This window comes from Lolium perenne, chromosome 2, assembly GCF_019359855.2.
Source record: "Lolium perenne isolate Kyuss_39 chromosome 2, Kyuss_2.0, whole genome shotgun sequence".
Taxonomy (NCBI): Eukaryota; Viridiplantae; Streptophyta; class Magnoliopsida; order Poales; family Poaceae; genus Lolium; species Lolium perenne.
Genome location: NC_067245.2, coordinates 298,783,531 through 298,801,486, shown reverse-complemented (window position 1 = coordinate 298,801,486; position 17,956 = coordinate 298,783,531).

The following is a 17,956-nucleotide window of genomic DNA, read 5'->3' as shown; positions in this document are numbered from 1 at the left end:
TCTAGATTACAAGCATCATCATATGAATCTCAATCATGTAAGGCAGCTCATGAGATTATTGTATTGAAGTACATAGGAGAGAGATGAACCACATAGCTACCGGTACAGCCCCGAGCCTCGATGGAGAACTACTCCCTCCTCATGGGAGACAGCAGCGTTGATGAAGATGGCGGTGGAGATGGCAGCGGTGTCGATGGAGAAGCCTTTCGGGGGCACTTCCCCGTTCCGGCGGCGTGCCGGAACAGAGACTCCTGTCCCCCAGATCTTGGCCTCGCGATGGCGGCGGCTCTGGAAGGTTTCTGTGGGTTTCGTCGAACGTATCAGGGTTTTCGCGACGGAGGCTTTAAATAGGCGAAGAGGCGGCGCCAGAGGGTCGAAGGGGTGCCCACACCATAGGGTGGCGCGGGCCCCCCTGGCCGCGCCGGCCTAGGGTTTGGTGGGCCTGTGCCCCCTCTCTGGCGGCTCTCGGGTGTTCTGGATGCTTCCGGGCAAAATAGGAACCTGGGCGTTGATTTCGTCCGATTCCGAGAATATTTCGTTACTAGGATTTCTGAAACCAAAAATAGCAGAAAACAGGAACTGGCACTTCGGCATCTTGTTAATAGGTTAGTTCCAGAAAATGCACGAATATGACATAAAGTGTGCATAAAACATGTAGATATCATCAATAATGTGGCATGGAACATAAGAAATTATCGATACGTCGGAGACGTATCAGCGAGCAGGAACTAAGCTTGGGGATGCTGATACGTCTCCAACGTACCTATAATTTCTGATGTTCCATGCTTGTTTTATGACAATACTTACATGTTTTGCTTGCACTTTATAATGTTTTTATGCATTTTCCGGAACTAACCTATTAACAAGATGCCACAGTGCCAGTTCCTGTTTTCTGTTGTTTTTGGTTCCAGAAAGGCTGTTCGGGCAATATTCTCGGAATTCGACGAAACGAAGACCAAACATCATAATTCACCGAGACGGACCAGGACACCGAAGGAGACCCGGAGGGGAGGCCCAGGGGCCCCACACCATAGGGTCGCGTGGGCAGGCCCCTGGCCGCGCCGGCCTATGGGGAGGGCGCCCTGGTGCCCCTCCTGCGCCGCCTCTTCGCCTATATAAGCCCTTTCGACCTAAAAACGCGAGACCGATTGACGAAACTCCAGAAAGACTCCAGGGGCACCGCCACCATCGCGAAAATCCAATTCGGGGGACAGAACTCTCTGTTCTGGCACCCTGCCAGGACGGGAAAGTGCCCCCAGAAGCCATCTCCATCGACGCCATCGCCTCCATCATGCTCCGTGAGTAGTTCCCCCATGGACTACGGGTTCTAGCTGTAGCTAGTTGGTATCATCTCTCCCATGTACTTCAATACAATGATCTCATGAGCTGCCTTACATGATTGAGATTCATCTGATGTAATCGGTGTTGTGTTTGTTGGGATCCGATGGATTGTTACGTTATGATTGTCTATCTATAAAGTTTGTGAAGTTATTGTTGCTGCAATCTTGTTATGTTTAATGCTTGTCACTAGGGCCCGAGTGGCATGATCTTAGATTTAAGCTCTATACTTATTGCTTAGATTGTATCTACAAGTTGTATGCACATGTCTATGTCCGGAACCAAAGGCCCCAAAGTGACAGAAATTGGGACAACTGGAGGGGAAGGCTTAGATATGAGGATCACATGTTTTCACAGAGTGTTAATGCTTTGCTCCGGTGCTCTATTAAAAGGAGTACCTTAATTTCCAGTAGATTCCCTTGAGGCCCGGCTGCCACCGGCTGGTAGGACAAAAGATGTTGTACAAGTTTCTCATTGCGAGCACGTATGACTATATATGGGAAACATGCCTACATGATTAATAGACTTGATGTTCTTTCTTAATGCTTTTTCAATCCTATCAATTGCCCAACTGTAATTTGTTCACCCAACATTTGCTATTGGAGAGTTACCACTAGTGTAGATAGCTGGGAACCCCGGTCCATCTCTCATCATTATATACTCGTTCTACATGACATTAGAAGTAGTATCAACTATTTTCTGGTGCCATTGCTCTCATATTACTGCTACTGCTGCTGTGTTACTGTTACTACTGCTCTCATATTACTGTTGCTTTCACATCACCCCTGTTACTAGTGCTTTTCCAGGTGCAGCTGAATTGACAACTCAGTTGTTAAGGCTTATAAGTATTCTTTACCTCCCCTTGTGTCGAATCAATAAATTTGGGTTTTACTTCCCTCGAAGACTGTTGCGATCCCCTATACTTGTGGGTTATCAGTGCTCATGACTGACAATGGTACGGAGTATTTCAACACCACCTTTGCTTGTCTGAACAAGGTATTCTTCATCAAACGACTTGCCCGGATACCCCTCCTCAAAGCGGTGTGAAAGAGTGAAAAAACAGACACGTTTTGGAAGTAGCTCGCTCGCCGATGTACACAATGGATGTGCCCAAGTTCCTGTGGAGTGAAGCAGTCATGACAGACACTTTTTTTATTAACAGGACACCCTCCAGGATACTCGGCATGAAATCCCCATGCGAGTTGTTGTTTGGAAAAAAAAGTTTGTTGTCCCTCCGAAATTATTTGGCAGTACATGCTTTGTTCGGGATCATAGACCATCGATTGGGAAGTTAGACCCACGACCAGTAAAATGTGTTTTTGTTGGTTATTCCTCTAGTAAGCAGGGGTACAAATGTTGGTGTCCCCTCTGCGAAACGCATGTTTGTAAGTATGGATGTCACCTTCAGGGAATCTGAGCCATTCTATGGTGAGCAAACTGATTTGAGCTTGTTGTTTGCAGAACTTGACCAACTTCACTCCCAAGATGGTCATGATGGGGAGAATGTAGTGTTTCACACTAAGGGCGATTCTGTGGGTACTAAACCTGATGGTTATGTGCAGGTTCAGGCCTAACTAGTAGTGGGTACAATTCCGCTTGATTCTTCTCAGGTTCCTGTTCAGGATTGGTGGCCGCAGAATCTCCAAGTGTACACTCGACAACAGCCACATGTGCAGGGGGGACAGGAAGGTAGTGATGTGAGCACATCTGACATAGTGGGATAGCAACCACATGTGCAGGGGGAGAAACAAGGTAGTGCTAGCAGCTCATCTGACACAGTGGATCTGCCAATTGCATTGCGAAAGGAGACACGTGATGCAGCCAGAAAGGGTGAGGTAGGAAGGCTCTTTGCGAAATGCATGCTCTACAAACTGTTTCTGATGAACATGACATTAGCAAATTTGTTTCTTACGATGCTTTGTCTCCTTCCTATATAGCATTTGTGGCCTCTCCACAAACCGTGTCAATTCCAAATGATTGGAAGACAACAAAGCAAGATCCGAAGTGGCGTGAAGCGATGATAGAAGAATTGGAAGCACTGAAGAAAAACAAGACATGGTTGCTAACCACACTACCAGCACGGAAAAAGGCAGTGAGTTGTAAGTGGATCTATACTGTGAAGTAGAATCCTGAAGGGAATGTAGAAAGGTATAAGGCCAGGATGGTCGCTAGAGGGTTTAGTAAAACTTATTGAATTGACTACGACGAGACGTTTGCTCTAGTGGCGAAGATGAACACAGTAAGAATATTGGTTTCATGTGCTTCTAACTTTGGATGGAAGTTGCATCAATTAGATGTCAAGAATTCCTTCTTACATGGTGACCTGCAAGAAGAAGTGTACATGGAGATACCACCAGGTTTTGGTACCTCACATACCAAGTGAAGAGTATGCAGGCTGAAGAAATCCTTGTATGGTCTGGAGCAATCTCCAAGGGCATGGCTTGATAGGTTTAGACGAGTTGTGTGTGGTATGGGGTATGGCCAATGCAATGGTTACCACACGGTGTTCTACAGACACGTTGAGCGGAGGATCACCATTCTTGTAGTTTACGTGGATGGCATTATCATCACTCGAGATGACCAAGAGGAAATAAAGAGATTGAAAAGTGTCTCAACAAGGAGTTTGAGGTGAAATATTTGGGCAACCTAAAATATTTTGTTGGCATAGAATTGTCTCGGACAGTAAATGGAATATATTTATGTCAACGAAAATACACTTTAGATCTCTTGAGTGACATGGGCATGATGGGATGTCCTGCAGCCCCTACCCCAGTTGAACAAAATCAAGTGACTGCACAATCAAGTGAGCTAGTGAATAAGGAAAATTATCAGAAATTATTTGGGAGAATCTTGTACTTGTGTCATACCAGGCCTAACATTACATATGTCGTGGGTGTGGTGAGCAGATACATGCATGAACCAAGGAGTGGAAATCTTGATATGGTGCACAAAATCTTGAGATAATTGAAGGGAACACCAGGAAAGGGGTTGTGGTTTGCAAAGAGTGGACACCTTGAGGTGGATGGCTATAGTGACTCTGATTGGGCTGTTTGTCGAGATGATAGAAGATCAACGTCAGGCTATTGTGTGTTTGTTGGAGGAAATCTGGTGTCATGGAGAAGCAAGGAACATACATTTGTGTCTAGATCAACAGCATAAGCTGAATACAGAGCTTTATCTAAAGGGGTGCGTGAGATGCTTTGGGTGAAGCATCTCCTGAGCGAGTTGAAACTTCTGAGAAAGGGGCCCTTGAGAGCTTGGTGTGACAATCAGTCAGCCATAAGTATTACAAATAATCCAGTTCAACATGATAGAACAAAACATGTGGAAATTGATCGCTTCTTCATTAAGGAGAAACTTGATGCTGGGATCATCAGCCTTACTCATGTCAGTTGTGGGAAGCTGATTGCTGATTGCTTTACAAAGGGACTGGGAACAAGGGAATGCAACTTGGCATGTGACAAGATGAGATTGATAGATATCTACCATCCATCTTGAATGGGAGTGTTGAACACTCGACATGTTTCTAGCCCAAGAGGCCCAAGCCCATGTGGGTGTTGACCTATAAAAGGAGGGTGCTGGAGGAGAGCTAACCCTAAGAGAGAAGAAACCACACCAGCCGCCAGGGACCAAAGAAGAGGTGAGCTGCTGCTCCAACATGAACATGGACAGGAAAAAGGCATGTGTCAGCATATATTTTATGGAAGGTAATGCCTTATACTCGGCCATTTGTGGTGGTTTGGCTCATGCCCCCCTGCTCGCTCTGGTCACCGTCGCTCGACGGTCTGGAAGTTGCCACCACTGCAGTCGCGGTAGTGCCTAATTCCTTCAGATTCTCAGGCATGGATTCACTCAAAGTACATACTTCTACACTCCGTTTTTTTGAAGTGCTGGTACTTCAGATTCGAAAGGTTATAGTATGTGTGCTTGAAGGAGGCTTCATGCTTTGGATATGCCTATAAGTTCATCTCTCATTACATCTTTGATGTTTCATTTCAGTGGCATACCATCAATTTGGTGTTCAAGGTGTAACCTTACTCTTGCACCATTAGTGTGTTAACTGTTCTCACAGTACTATACTCAATATAACCAAAGTGTAAAGTTCTGTATCACCTTTGGACAAGTCATATTTTAGTTTCCATTCCCCTAAGCCTTTGATGCAGCATGTTAGTTTGTGATAGAATTGGATGGTCTGAAGTTTGTTAGTATTACTGTTTTTACTTGCAGTTTTATTTCTGCAAATAACATCACGGACAGTGGCCCTCAGCCTTTCTACAAATAATATCACATGTTTGTGTGTCTCATTTGTGTTAATGTAGTATTTTTCTTGCATTAGATGTCTTACCAGAAGCATCAACAACTCCTATTATTATTGGATTGTTATATTGCTTTTGTGTCCTCCAAATTATATAGAGCAGAAAGAGAAAAATTGCGAACACACTTCTGCATTCATACAACATAAGCATAGCTATGGGGTATGGGCTATGGATTCCTTGAAAGGGAACACACTGGAGAGCTCTGTATTTTTCAGTTAGGCTTTTTTTTTGGTCTTCCCCATTCTACAATCAACTCTGTTCAAAGGTTATCCCATTTTTTGAGTCATAGGCGGTAATGTTTACATCTGGAATAGAAAAGATAGAAAGGTGCATCAGTACACTTTTTACTACAGTAAAGTTTAGCTATTCAAAACCGAGTGATTCAGTTTTTTTGCGAAGGTTCAGTATTAAATTCTTAATGATTGTCATCCTCTTATACACTTTTCTCATGGTCAGTTCTATGTTACTTTCTCAAGCGTAACATCAAGACGTGGTTTGAAACTATTTGCAATGGATGAAAACAGTACACCAAGAGTGAAGAGAAGGTATTTTTATATTATAGGAAGTGTTTTCCTTATAAGATCAGGTAGGAATAATCTCTACTCGGATACCGAGCAGGTCCAGATTGTATTTGTTATATAGATGGCCAGATTACAACGTGGGAGAGGAGGAAAGCTAAACCGTATTAGGTAACAACTCCCTACATACATGGAGATTAATTCTATCTCTAACACCCTCCCTTAATCACAACTTTCTCAAGTTGAGATTAAACCTAAATTCTTCAAAACTCCTTACTGGAAGTGGTTTTGTGAAACCATCAGCCACTTGATCTTTCGAAGGAATGAATCGAATCTCAAGTTGTCTCTTTAGCACTCGTTCTATGACAAAGTGAAAATCTATCTCAATGTGTTTGGATCTTGCATGAAACACTGGATTTGCAGACAAATATGTAGCTCCCAAGTTGTCACACCATAAGCAAGGTGTCTGGTTCAGTTTCACTCCAAGTTCAGCAAGTAGTGACTGTGCCCATATTATTTCTGCTGTGGCATTGGCCACTGATTTATACTCTGCCTCAGTACTAGACCGTGAAACTGTAGCCTGCTTCTTGGCACTCCAAGAAATCAGATTTGGTCCAAAGAACACAGCAAATCCTCCAGTGGATCTTCTATCATCTGGGCATCCAGCCCAATCTGCGTCAGAGAAGGCACTAACCAAAGTAGAAGTAGACTTCATGAATTTTAGTCCCATGCTTACTGTATACTTCACATATCTGAGTATACGCTTCGCAGCTGTCCAGTGTACATTGGTTGGAGCATGTAGATATTGACACACCTTATTGACTGCATATGATATATCAGGTCTTGTGAGAGTAAGATACTGCAGCGCTCCTACCATGGACCTGTAATTAGTACTATCTTCAGGACCTAACAGATCTCCCTCCCTTGCTGTTATCTTCTCAGAAGACGAAAGTGGCGTGGGACAACCAGAACAGTGAGTCATACCAACACGGGCAAGAACATCCTGAGCATATTTTTCTTGGCGAAGAAGGAGACCATCAGAGACCGAGCACTACAAGAAAAGTTGCCATGGCCGACGAAGTTGAAGTCGCGCCGTGGTTGCTGGTGACCATGGCCGACGATTTTTGGTCTCTCCGTTGTGCATGTCAAAACGTTTTTTTTCTCGTTTTTGAGGCCACCTAGCCCGACGAAAACGGCCAAAACATCGCGTATGGTGGCCCGGGACGTGGTGCATCTCGAAATCTCGGGTTCGCCGGCCGAGTCAACGCAAATCTGCACCGCCGAGGGATGTAGGGCCCAGATGGCAGCCTCTCTGGCATTGTTTTTTTTCTCGATCGCGCCATCTCGTTCAACGCTCTCCGATCGAGCCGTTTACGATGCAGGATCATGGGTCCCGCATGTCATCCTCTATGAACCAAAATTCTTTCTATTCTTGGATTTTTTTGACCCCCTGATTTCTGGCTACTTCCTTTTTCTTTTGATCCCTTGCCGCCTTGGAAACGTTGAGACCGCTGCTGCTAAATGGGACCCGCATGTCATCCTCTATGTGCAATCAACTTTCTTTTCTTGGAGTTTTTTTTGGCACCTCATATTTGGTCACTTGCCTTTTTCTTTCGATCCCCTGCCGCCTCTCAAACGGTGATACCGCTGCTGCTAAATGGGACCCGCATGTCATCCTCTATGTACTGTAAAACTTTCTTTTCTTGAATTATTTTTGGCACCTCATATTTGGTCACTTGCCTTTTTCTTTCGATCCCGTCCCACCTCTCAAACGGTGATACCGCTGCTGCTAAATGGGACCCGCATGTCATCCTATATGTACTATAAAACTTTATTTTCTTGAATTATTTTTGGCTCCTCATATTTGGTCACTTGCCTTTTTCTTTCGATCCTGTGCAGCCTCTCAAACGGTGATACCGCTGCTGCTAAATGGGACCCGCATGTCATCCTCTACGTACTATAAAACTTTCTTTTCTTGAATTATTTTTGGCTCCTCATATTTGGTCACTTGCCTTTTCCTTTCGATCTCATGCCACGCTTGAAACGTTGAGGAACTTGCTGGCTCATGGGACCCGCATGTCATCCTCTATGTACTATAAAAGTTCATTTTCTTGGTTTTTTTTCACCCTCTGATTTTTGGCTATTTCCTTTTTCTTTTGATCCCCTGCCGCCTTTGAAACGTTGAGGACTCTGCTGGCTCATAGGTCCCACATGTTAGCCTCTATGTACAATCAAGTTTCTTTTCTTGAATTATTTTTGGATCCTGATATTTGGTCACTTGCCTTTTTTCTTTCGATCTCATGCCACGTTTGAAACGCTGCTGGCTCATGGGACCCGCATGTCATCCTCTATGTACAATCAACTTTCTTTTTCTTTTGATCTCAAGCCGCATTTGAAACATTGAGACCACTGCTGCTAAATGGGACCCGCATGTCATCCTCTATGTACAATAAAGTTTCTTTTCTTGGATTATCTTTGGCTCCTGATATTTTGTCACTTGCCTTTTTCTTTCGATCTCATGCCGCCTTTGAAACGTTGAGTAAGCTGCTGGATCATGGGTCCCACATGTCATCCTCTACAAACAGTAAAAGTTTTCTTTCTTGGAGTTATTTTTGACCCCTAATTTTTGGCTATTTGCCTTTTTCTTTTGATCTCCTGCCCCCTCTGAAACGATGAGGACGCTGTTGGCAGGTCGGTCCCACATGTCATCCTCTATGAACAATAAAAGTTTCCTTTGATGGATTTATTTTGAACCCCTAATTAATTTCTGGATATTTCCCCTGCCGCCTTGGAACCGTTGAGGATGCTGCTACCTCATGGGTCCCGCATGTCATCCTCTCAGAACGGTAAATGTTTATTTTCTTGGATTTTGTTGACCAAACGATTTTTGGCTTATTTTTTCTTTCGATCACCTGCAGCCTTTAAAACGTTGAGGACGCTGCTGGCTCACGGGTCCCACATGTCAACCTCTATGAACAATAAACGCTGAGGATGCTGCTGCCTCATGGGTCCCGCATGTCATCCTCTCAGAACGAAAATGTTTCTTTTCTTGGATTTTTTACCAACAGATTTTTGGTTTATTTTTTCTTTCCATCCCCTGCCGCCTTTAAAACGTTGACGACGCTGCTGGCTCATAGGTCCCCGATGTCAGCCTCCTCGTACAAGAAACATGTGATATCTTGATTATTTTGCAGACAATAAACAGTGTATTTCGCTCTGAGCTATTGCAAACGGATAAATTAAATATTTATTTTTACATAAACAAACTTATATGTTGAATCTCCTTGTTTTGTGTTTTTGCGAAGCATAGGACTTTCCTGTTTTTTTAGAAAAATCCGAACTTTCCTGTTTTGGAGTGGGCTGAAATTGTACGAGTCAAAAGGCCCAACAGGATAGTTCGAAGGCCCAGATGTCCAGATGCAGCCCAATTGAAATCTTTCTTTTCTTGGATTTTTTTCACCCCCTGATTTCTGGCTACTTCATTTTTCTTTTGGTCCTGTGCCACCTTGAAAACGTTGAGATCGCTGCTGCAAAATGGGACCCGCATGTCATCCTCTATGCACAATAAAATTTCTTTTCTTGGATTATTTTTGGCTCCTGATACTTGGTCACTTTCCTTTTTTCTTTCAATCTCATGCCGACTTTGAAACGTTGAGGAAGCTGCTGGCTCATGGGTCCCGCATGTCATCCTCTGTGAACAATAAAAGTTTCCTTTGTTGGATTTATTTTTTACCCCTAATTTCTGGCTATTTGCCTTTTTCTTTTGATCCCCTGCCCCCTTTGAAACGATGACGGCGCAGCTGGCAGGTCGGTCCCACATGTCATCCTCTATGAACAATAAAGGTTTCCTTTCATAGATTTATTTTTGACCCTAATTAATTTCTGGCTACTTCCTTTTTTTTATTTTTATCCCTTGTCGCCTTGGAATAGTTGAGGATGCTGCTGCCTCATGGGTCCCGCATGTCATCCTCTCAGAAAGGTAAATGTTTCATTTCTTGGATTTTGTTTACCAACTGATTTTTGGCTTATTTTTTTTGTTTCGATCTCCTGCCGCCTTTAAAACGTTGACAACGCTGCTGCCTCATGGGTCCCCAATGTCAGCCTCCCCATACTGCAAATCCTCTTTCTGCAAAGGTTGCATTTCTAGCTAGATAGCTAAGGTGGATTCGAATCTGCCATGGTTCAGGCAGCTCAGGTAAGCCTTCTTGCACTGATTAATGGAACTAGTGTATAGCAAGGTCAAGACATGTGGCTCGGTGTAATGAGTCTATTTGAATCATGTTATGGATTCAATCTGATAGTTCTCTAATAGGTCAGCCAAAATAGAAATTAAGTTTTTTTCTAAAACGGAAATGCAAATTAAGATGAACACAAACATTAGTTATCATAATAGCTGATCATACATACATACTTGCTAAGAGCAAAAGCTTGCCAGAGTTTTACCACCCATACAATTAATTAGCAGTTCAGATAAGATAACCTTATATAAGTATAACTACAAATGCATTTGCTAAGGGCTCATGGGACAACAGAACTAGACAACCGCAAACTTTATGACCAGCATGTCACAGCGGCATCGAAAGATCTTGACCTTCAACTTTGATCCAATGCGAAGTTTGGCACCGTCAATGAACTTTTTCCACCTGGAAGTAACAGCCAAGCGGGCATCTGTGGGACTGACGGAGTACCGTCCCTCCACGGTGAGACCTTCACTCTCCATGACGAGGGAAATCTTGCCCCTTCGGCCAGCATTGAGATCCTTGGAGATACTTTTAGGCAATTTCTGATTCAAAGCAAGAGATACCACCAAAAATTAGTCAATGGCACAAATGCTCTGAATACTGAAACATGTGAGACTTTGACTAGAGAAGCCATCAAGATAAGAGCAGCTTATGCTGTCATATACTCACGAACATAGCCTTCAGATGCGTCCCGGTCATCACACGGGTGGCCACAACAATGAGCTGAGACCTCGGTGATCCGGGCCGGGGCAGGTGCAGGAGCCTCGGGCTGGTACACGAGCCGGTGCCGATGCAGGATACTGCTGGCAGGTGCAATAAACGGTGCCTCTAGAGGAACCGATGCTGATGCGTGTGAGACTGTTGAGTGTGCGTGAACGGTGCGCTTAGGAGGAACCAAAGTGCTGATGCAGAGCCTCGCTGGGTAGATGCAAGAACGGAGCTGGCACGGGAACCGGTGCCGATGCAGGAGAGTGGGAAGCCGGTGCCGGTGCTGGTGTGGGTGCCCTTTGTGACATCCGCTCCTGTTCCATCAGGGGATCTGTAACTTTGATCAGGTTAAACCCAGCAAGCTAGAACAGAGGGAATGGTTTAGAACAACTTCTCAGAATGCAGTAATCAAAGGATATGAGTACAAAAAAGTTAGATAATATATATTTCGAAGTGTCTCCAACTCTGTAAGCAGTTACGTATATCTGCCCGTTTGAGTTTCTGATCCTCAGCTCGTCGCCCTTCTTCAGACCGTAGTCAAAAGCAAACTTTCTCCAATCATGTCCATACAAATATGTGATGGCCTGCGTCTTGTAGACATACACCTCATAGACCGTGTAGGTGTTCATCAATTTGCCATTGCCATGCATAGTGAAAGACCCTTCATGCGGACACATCCGGTTAATCATTGGACGAAGTTCACAAGGTACAACTGCAGTGAAAATTGATACTAATGTAAGAAGCAGGAAGACTAAAAACAAGACTTTACTATATGCCAATTCATGCTAAACCACTGAGAATTCATACCTGTAACTCTGTGAAGGAGTTATTATAAAGGTAGATAGAGCCATAGGAGGTGTTATATGCGGGGTATGTACATGGGCCCGCCATATTCCCGCAAGCTCGGCATCGGGATGGTGAAGGAAACATGGGAGGTTCTACTGGTGCGTAGCGCTGAATGTAAGTGGAAGAATTAGGTTGTGTAAAGTGCATAGTTCAGAGCAATGCAAATGTTGACAAGCGAGTGCATAACACTATGTTACAAACTGAACAGTCAAAATTTAGTGTATGATGAATATAAGCATGCTAATTTGGCGTTTCCGAATTCCAAAAAGCATTAGACAGAGCCGGTGATAATATCAGACATAAATCATGGCATGTAAATGTGGCTTAAGAAAATATACCCGAACCCTTGGATGGTTACGGCCCGGCTGGTCCTTGGACTTGAGCTTATATAAGCATCCAGAAGGTGGGGCGACGATAACTTGGTGGCAGCCTCTGCAGATGCCTCATCAGCAAGCTGTTGCAATCCTTTTGACCAATGAAGGCTTAGCAGTTTCAATGCATATGAAAATTGAAGAGCAACAGACATCAAGGTGATATATAAAATGAATCTATGAGACACCGATGCATATAGTGCCGGATGTAAGTGGAAGAATAGGGTTGTGTGTGTTTCGAACTATTGGTAAGCATTAGACAAAGCCGGCAATAAAATGTAGACAAATCAAATCATGTATGAGGATTAAGAAAATATACCGCTATCGAAAAGGATACCACCAGTGGCCCGTGGCCTTGTGCTTGAGGAGGTTTTCGAAGATGGTAGCGGCACCATCGTCTTCACAAGCAGCCTCATCAGATCATTTTTTTCCATTTGAGTAGAGGCACAGAAGCTTCATCCTGCATATGAATAGCAACAGAACTCATCATTGATATTTAATAAATCTATGAGATAGACTGATGCAAATAGTGCGGGATGTAAGTGGAAGAATAGGGTTGTGCATAGACAATACTTGACAACAATGGAAATGATTACAAAAGAAGCCAACGGAACTCAACAGTTTATATATTGGATGAGACAGACTGAAAAGTGAAAAATTAGTGCATGATGATTGTAAGCAAACGCAGTGTTTCTGAACTTTTGGTAAGTATTAGGCAAAGCCAACAGTAATTAAACAGATAATAATAAAATCATGTATGTGGATTAAGAAAATATACCAGATTCATTAAAAGGTCACCACCCAGCTGGCCCATGGCCTCGTGCTTGTAGAGGTTTTCGGATGATGGTGCCGGCACCATCGTCCTCACAACAGCCTCATTTTGCATCCACTTGAGTAAAGGCGCAGCAGTTTCAGCCTGCATAAGAATGGGAACAGATCTCAGCAGTGATATTGAATGACTCTCGTGATCGATGCATATAGTGCTGGATGTAAGTGGAAGGGTATGGCTGTGTATGGACAACCGTTCACAACAATGCAAGGGTGTGTTCGGTTCTGAAACAGCATGGAATGGAATGGAATGGTTCCATTTCAGAGGAATGGAATGGTTACATTTTTGTTCGGTTGGGAAAAATGGAGAGCGTAACAGTCGAGGTTAAACTAATCATTTGTCTCAAAATTGTAATTAGCAATTGTAAATGACATTTTAATCTCAAAGTCATAATTAACAGCGCCTAATGGTGCTCTTTTAATCTAAAAATCGTAATTAACATCGTTTTTTGTTGGGTTAGGGGAACTGGAGAGTAGATGAACATTACTGTATGTTGATTGTAAGCAAACGAATTTGGTGTTTCTAAACTTTTGGCTTCGAGATCTTATGGGCTTCAACTCTAGCCTACCCTAACTTGTTTGGGGCTGAAAGGCTTGGTTGTTGTTGTTGTAAACTTTTGGCAAGCATTAGAAAAAAAACGACAATAAACAGACAAAAATCAAGGCATGTTTTGTGGATTAAGAAAATATACCATATTCATTAAAAGATCACCACCCAGCTGGCGCTTGGCCTTGTGCTTGTAGAGGCATTTAGAAGATGGGGGCGGCATCAACATACTGGCAGCCTAATCAGCCGCAGTTTTGATCTTCCTTTTGAGTAAAGGCCCTAAAGTTTCAGTCTGCATATGAATAGCAAAACAAAAGGCAGACCTCAGGAGTGATATTGAATTACTGTATGAGATAGACTGATGCATATAGTGGATGCTCTTAGCCTTTTGCACCATGAACACTAGCTATATGGACAGACAAAAAAAACTAGTTGACTCAGCTTTGTCTAGATACCTCCATCCCAAAGCTTAAGGCTTATTTATTTTTGAGAAATCAAAACAAGTAAAGTTTGACCAAAATTTTAGAACATTCTATCAACAAATATAATATTGTGTAGATACCGTAGGAAAATATATTTCACAACCTATTTAATGATATTAATTTTGTATTTTGCATGTTAATGATTTTTGGTAAAAGCTTAGTCAAACATGGTATAGTTTGACTTTCTAAAAATAATATAAGCCCTAAGCTTTGGGATGGAGGTAGTAGTATCTAGGGCTAAAACACATCTAGATACATCCGTATCTACAGATAGTTGAGTCAATTAATTTGGATCTGAGGGAGTATCAGATTCAGACTACATGGTAAGTTGGTTAAAAAAAAATTACCCCTGGGCGGTCCCTGCCCAGCTCGGCAGTGGTATTTCGCTTCTTGTGCTGCAGATCTGGCCATGCTCCTACAAAGCAGGTGGGGCGCTATCGTTCCCCATAGCCTCGACACGGAACCCTGGAGATACCAACCTGATACAAGAATATAGAGCATGGTGTCACAGAGGCTTTACGCACAAACAGTGAAGACATGTGCTACTATAAGCATTTTCCAGAACAGGAACAGATTGAGGATGCAGACAGACAGAGTGGATAAGCAAACGGAGTACCTGCTTTGCGGGGCTGGGGACGCAGCTCAGGCTCAGCCAACTGCCCACATGCGTGGTGGCCTTACGCTCCATTGCCCACCGATCGAGGTCTTCCCTTTCCTGTACAAGCTGACAAAAGATACATTGAGGATCAGCAGAGACTACAAGGGTTGCAAATGTCGACAAATAAAGGAAGAACACCCCAATCCAAGCAAAGGTAGCCCCCGCCCCCACCCCCATCCCCATCAATCACTCCCCGGGCGAGGGTGACCGTAAAGACACCCCTTCGCCCAGAATAGGAAATAGATGCGCAAGATATCGAGGTGAGGAAAAAGGAACCGATATCGAGAAAGGATAGAACATTACTAGTAGAGTACTACCTAATCCGCTTGGTCTAGATGCAGCTTGCCCCTCCAAGCTGGATGCCTGGACGGTGGAGGCGAAAGGAGGGGATCGAGCTAGCGGCTTGCATCCGTCGGCTGTCGGCACTCGATCGGGAGAGACAAGGGGGGCTACATAAAGGGGAGGGGTAACATATTTTATTACACAGTGAACTTACTGATGTGACTAGTCATTACATGTCTCACTGAAACTGGGGCCCATAGTGTGGCACCCCAAATTCACTTGAACCTCCCCGGCGGGACACATTGGCGCGTCAAGAAACCCCCCGAATTGTAGCGGGGAAATGAAACATTTCACGAAAATTCAAAATTCAAGCACACTGCCACGCGCCAAGCACGCGGGCTGTTCCTTCCTCTTCCTCGGTTCCTCCTCCCCTATCCGAAAAAACCCCAAATCCCAAGCTCAAACAACAACAAAAAACCCCAAATCCCCTGGCCGCCATGCATGTCCTCGTTAACCCGCTGGAGATCGTTCCGGGATGAGGCAGACCCCCCGCCCTGAGATCCCGAGTTCGTCCGTTCCGTCCACCTCGAGGCACTGCGTGCTGTCTCGCAGCGGCGGCTTGAGGGCGCTGCAGAGGAAGTTCCGCCGGAAAGTGCTCATGGCAACCGTGCAAGCTCACCGGCGTGCCGTATCCCGAGAGGAACTGGTCAAAGCTTTGCTATTCGCAAAAAAAAAAACGGGCCAAGATCTGGTCAAAGCTTCGTCGATGGCTTGCCGCGAGAGGCTTGGAGTCCAGAGTCAATAAACTAGCTGCTCGAGGACTTGGGCGGTTTACACCGATTCATATTAACTGACTCAAGTTTGTTAGTCTAGTTAACAAATGCATCTAGATACATCCATATCTAGACAAAATTGAGTCAATTAATATGAATCAGAGGGGAGTGCCTGAAAGTGTTTCATGCTACCAATTAATGCGCTGGCAGGACTGGCTGTAGAAGTAATTGTGCTACTACTAATACGATGAACTGATTGTGTGGGTGTCAAATTTTGCAACGCGATCATCCACTGAATGCTTAATTATAGTTCTAGCGCCAAAGGCGTACAAATCATAACAAAGATAGTACATACTACAGCACCAGAACATAAGAGTACGAATCATAAAGTAGCTCAACATTTTGCATCAGGGCTGGGTGGTCCTGAGACTACCGGGACGCCCCTGATGATCTCCGGGCGTGCATCCACTTCAACGCAAAACTGTATACTCGGTCCACGGCCTCCTTCTGTAGGCTGGATAATCTCAGGTGCAGGACCTTCGTCTATGAAAGGATCGTCATCAGTACCATCCACAGGTGCATCAGGGCTGGGTGGTCTTGAGACTACCCGGACGCCCCTGATGATCTCTGGGCGTGCATCCACTTCAACGCAAAGATGTGTACTCGGTCCACGGCCTCCTTCTGTAGGCTGGATAATCTCAGGTGCAGTACCTTCGTCTATGAAAGGCTCGTCATCAGTACCATCCACAGGTGCATCAAACTGAGATTCATCTTCAAATCTCCCATCAAACTGAGAGACCTCTTCAACTCTATGCTTCTGCAATTAGTACATCAACAGATTAGACAAACATCTAACGGATGCAACCTGAACAAATGTCGTTTTACATATTTACCTTCTCATCTGGCACAGCACATGTCCCAGAGCTGAAACCCGTTTCCTGAAGCACGCGCTTTTTCTCTCCTTCCCGTCCATCCATCTGCAACAAGTTAAATTTGAGTATAGAACCTTGCACAGCAATGCAAACTATTGATCGAAACTGCGGCAGCATCAATATAAATAATTAACTACATATGCCAGCACACGTACAGTGTGAGCAAGATCTGCTTCTCCCGCTGAAGGATCATTATATGGTTCACCATGATAAACCCACCTAACATATGTGCGGTCCATCCCAAAAATGTGTAAATGATCTTCCACTACATGGTGAGGCCTCTTCTCACCATTCATACATGTGCAGCGCGGGCATACACGTCCAGGTTGTGACCTTCATGAGCTCTAATAAACCCCATAAAGAGTTGAACACCATTTATATATGAAGGGGAACATAAGTGTCCATGCAGTATCCAAGTTCTGTCCATCTATTTAATTATGAGATACAATGGTTGGTGATTAATTTTTAAGGCAAAGTAGGAAATGTATATCCATCGAGTACAAAACTATACTACATGATTATGCATTTCAGCAATCATGTCGAGTACAAAACAAAAAATGCCCATCGACATTTTAGCAAACAGATCGTGTACAAAACTCTACCATGGCATTTCGGCAAATTAACGGATCGAGTGTGCAGAACTGACTCTATATGCCCACGCAAATGAACAAATTGATCGAGGACAAATCGAGCGGAAAACTATAAAGTGCCAATTAGTTCGAGCATACTGACGATTTTTTTTAGCAGCATCAAGAAAATATAAATCGTTAGGCCGTCTTGCCCGATGCATGATTGAGCTAGAGATAGCAGCCCTACCGTGGATCAACTTGACCGCCGGTGCGTCTCGAGAAGAACGGCGGGGAGGGGAAGCTTCTTCTTCGCACGGACGGGACGGGGAGGGGAAGCTCTTCGCACGGACGGGGATAAGTTGTGTAGGGGTGGGTGGGGGGTCATGCGGCCGGGCCGCCCGGTAGGTGGTGTTTAATGGAGTTGCGTGTGTAATTTGCCGTGCACAAGGTTGAGAAATAGGCGGTTCCCTTTGCCGCGCGCACAATTCAAACTATCCCGCCCATGTAGTTTAAATTCGCCCTATTTTCGTTAAATCGACATAAAGTC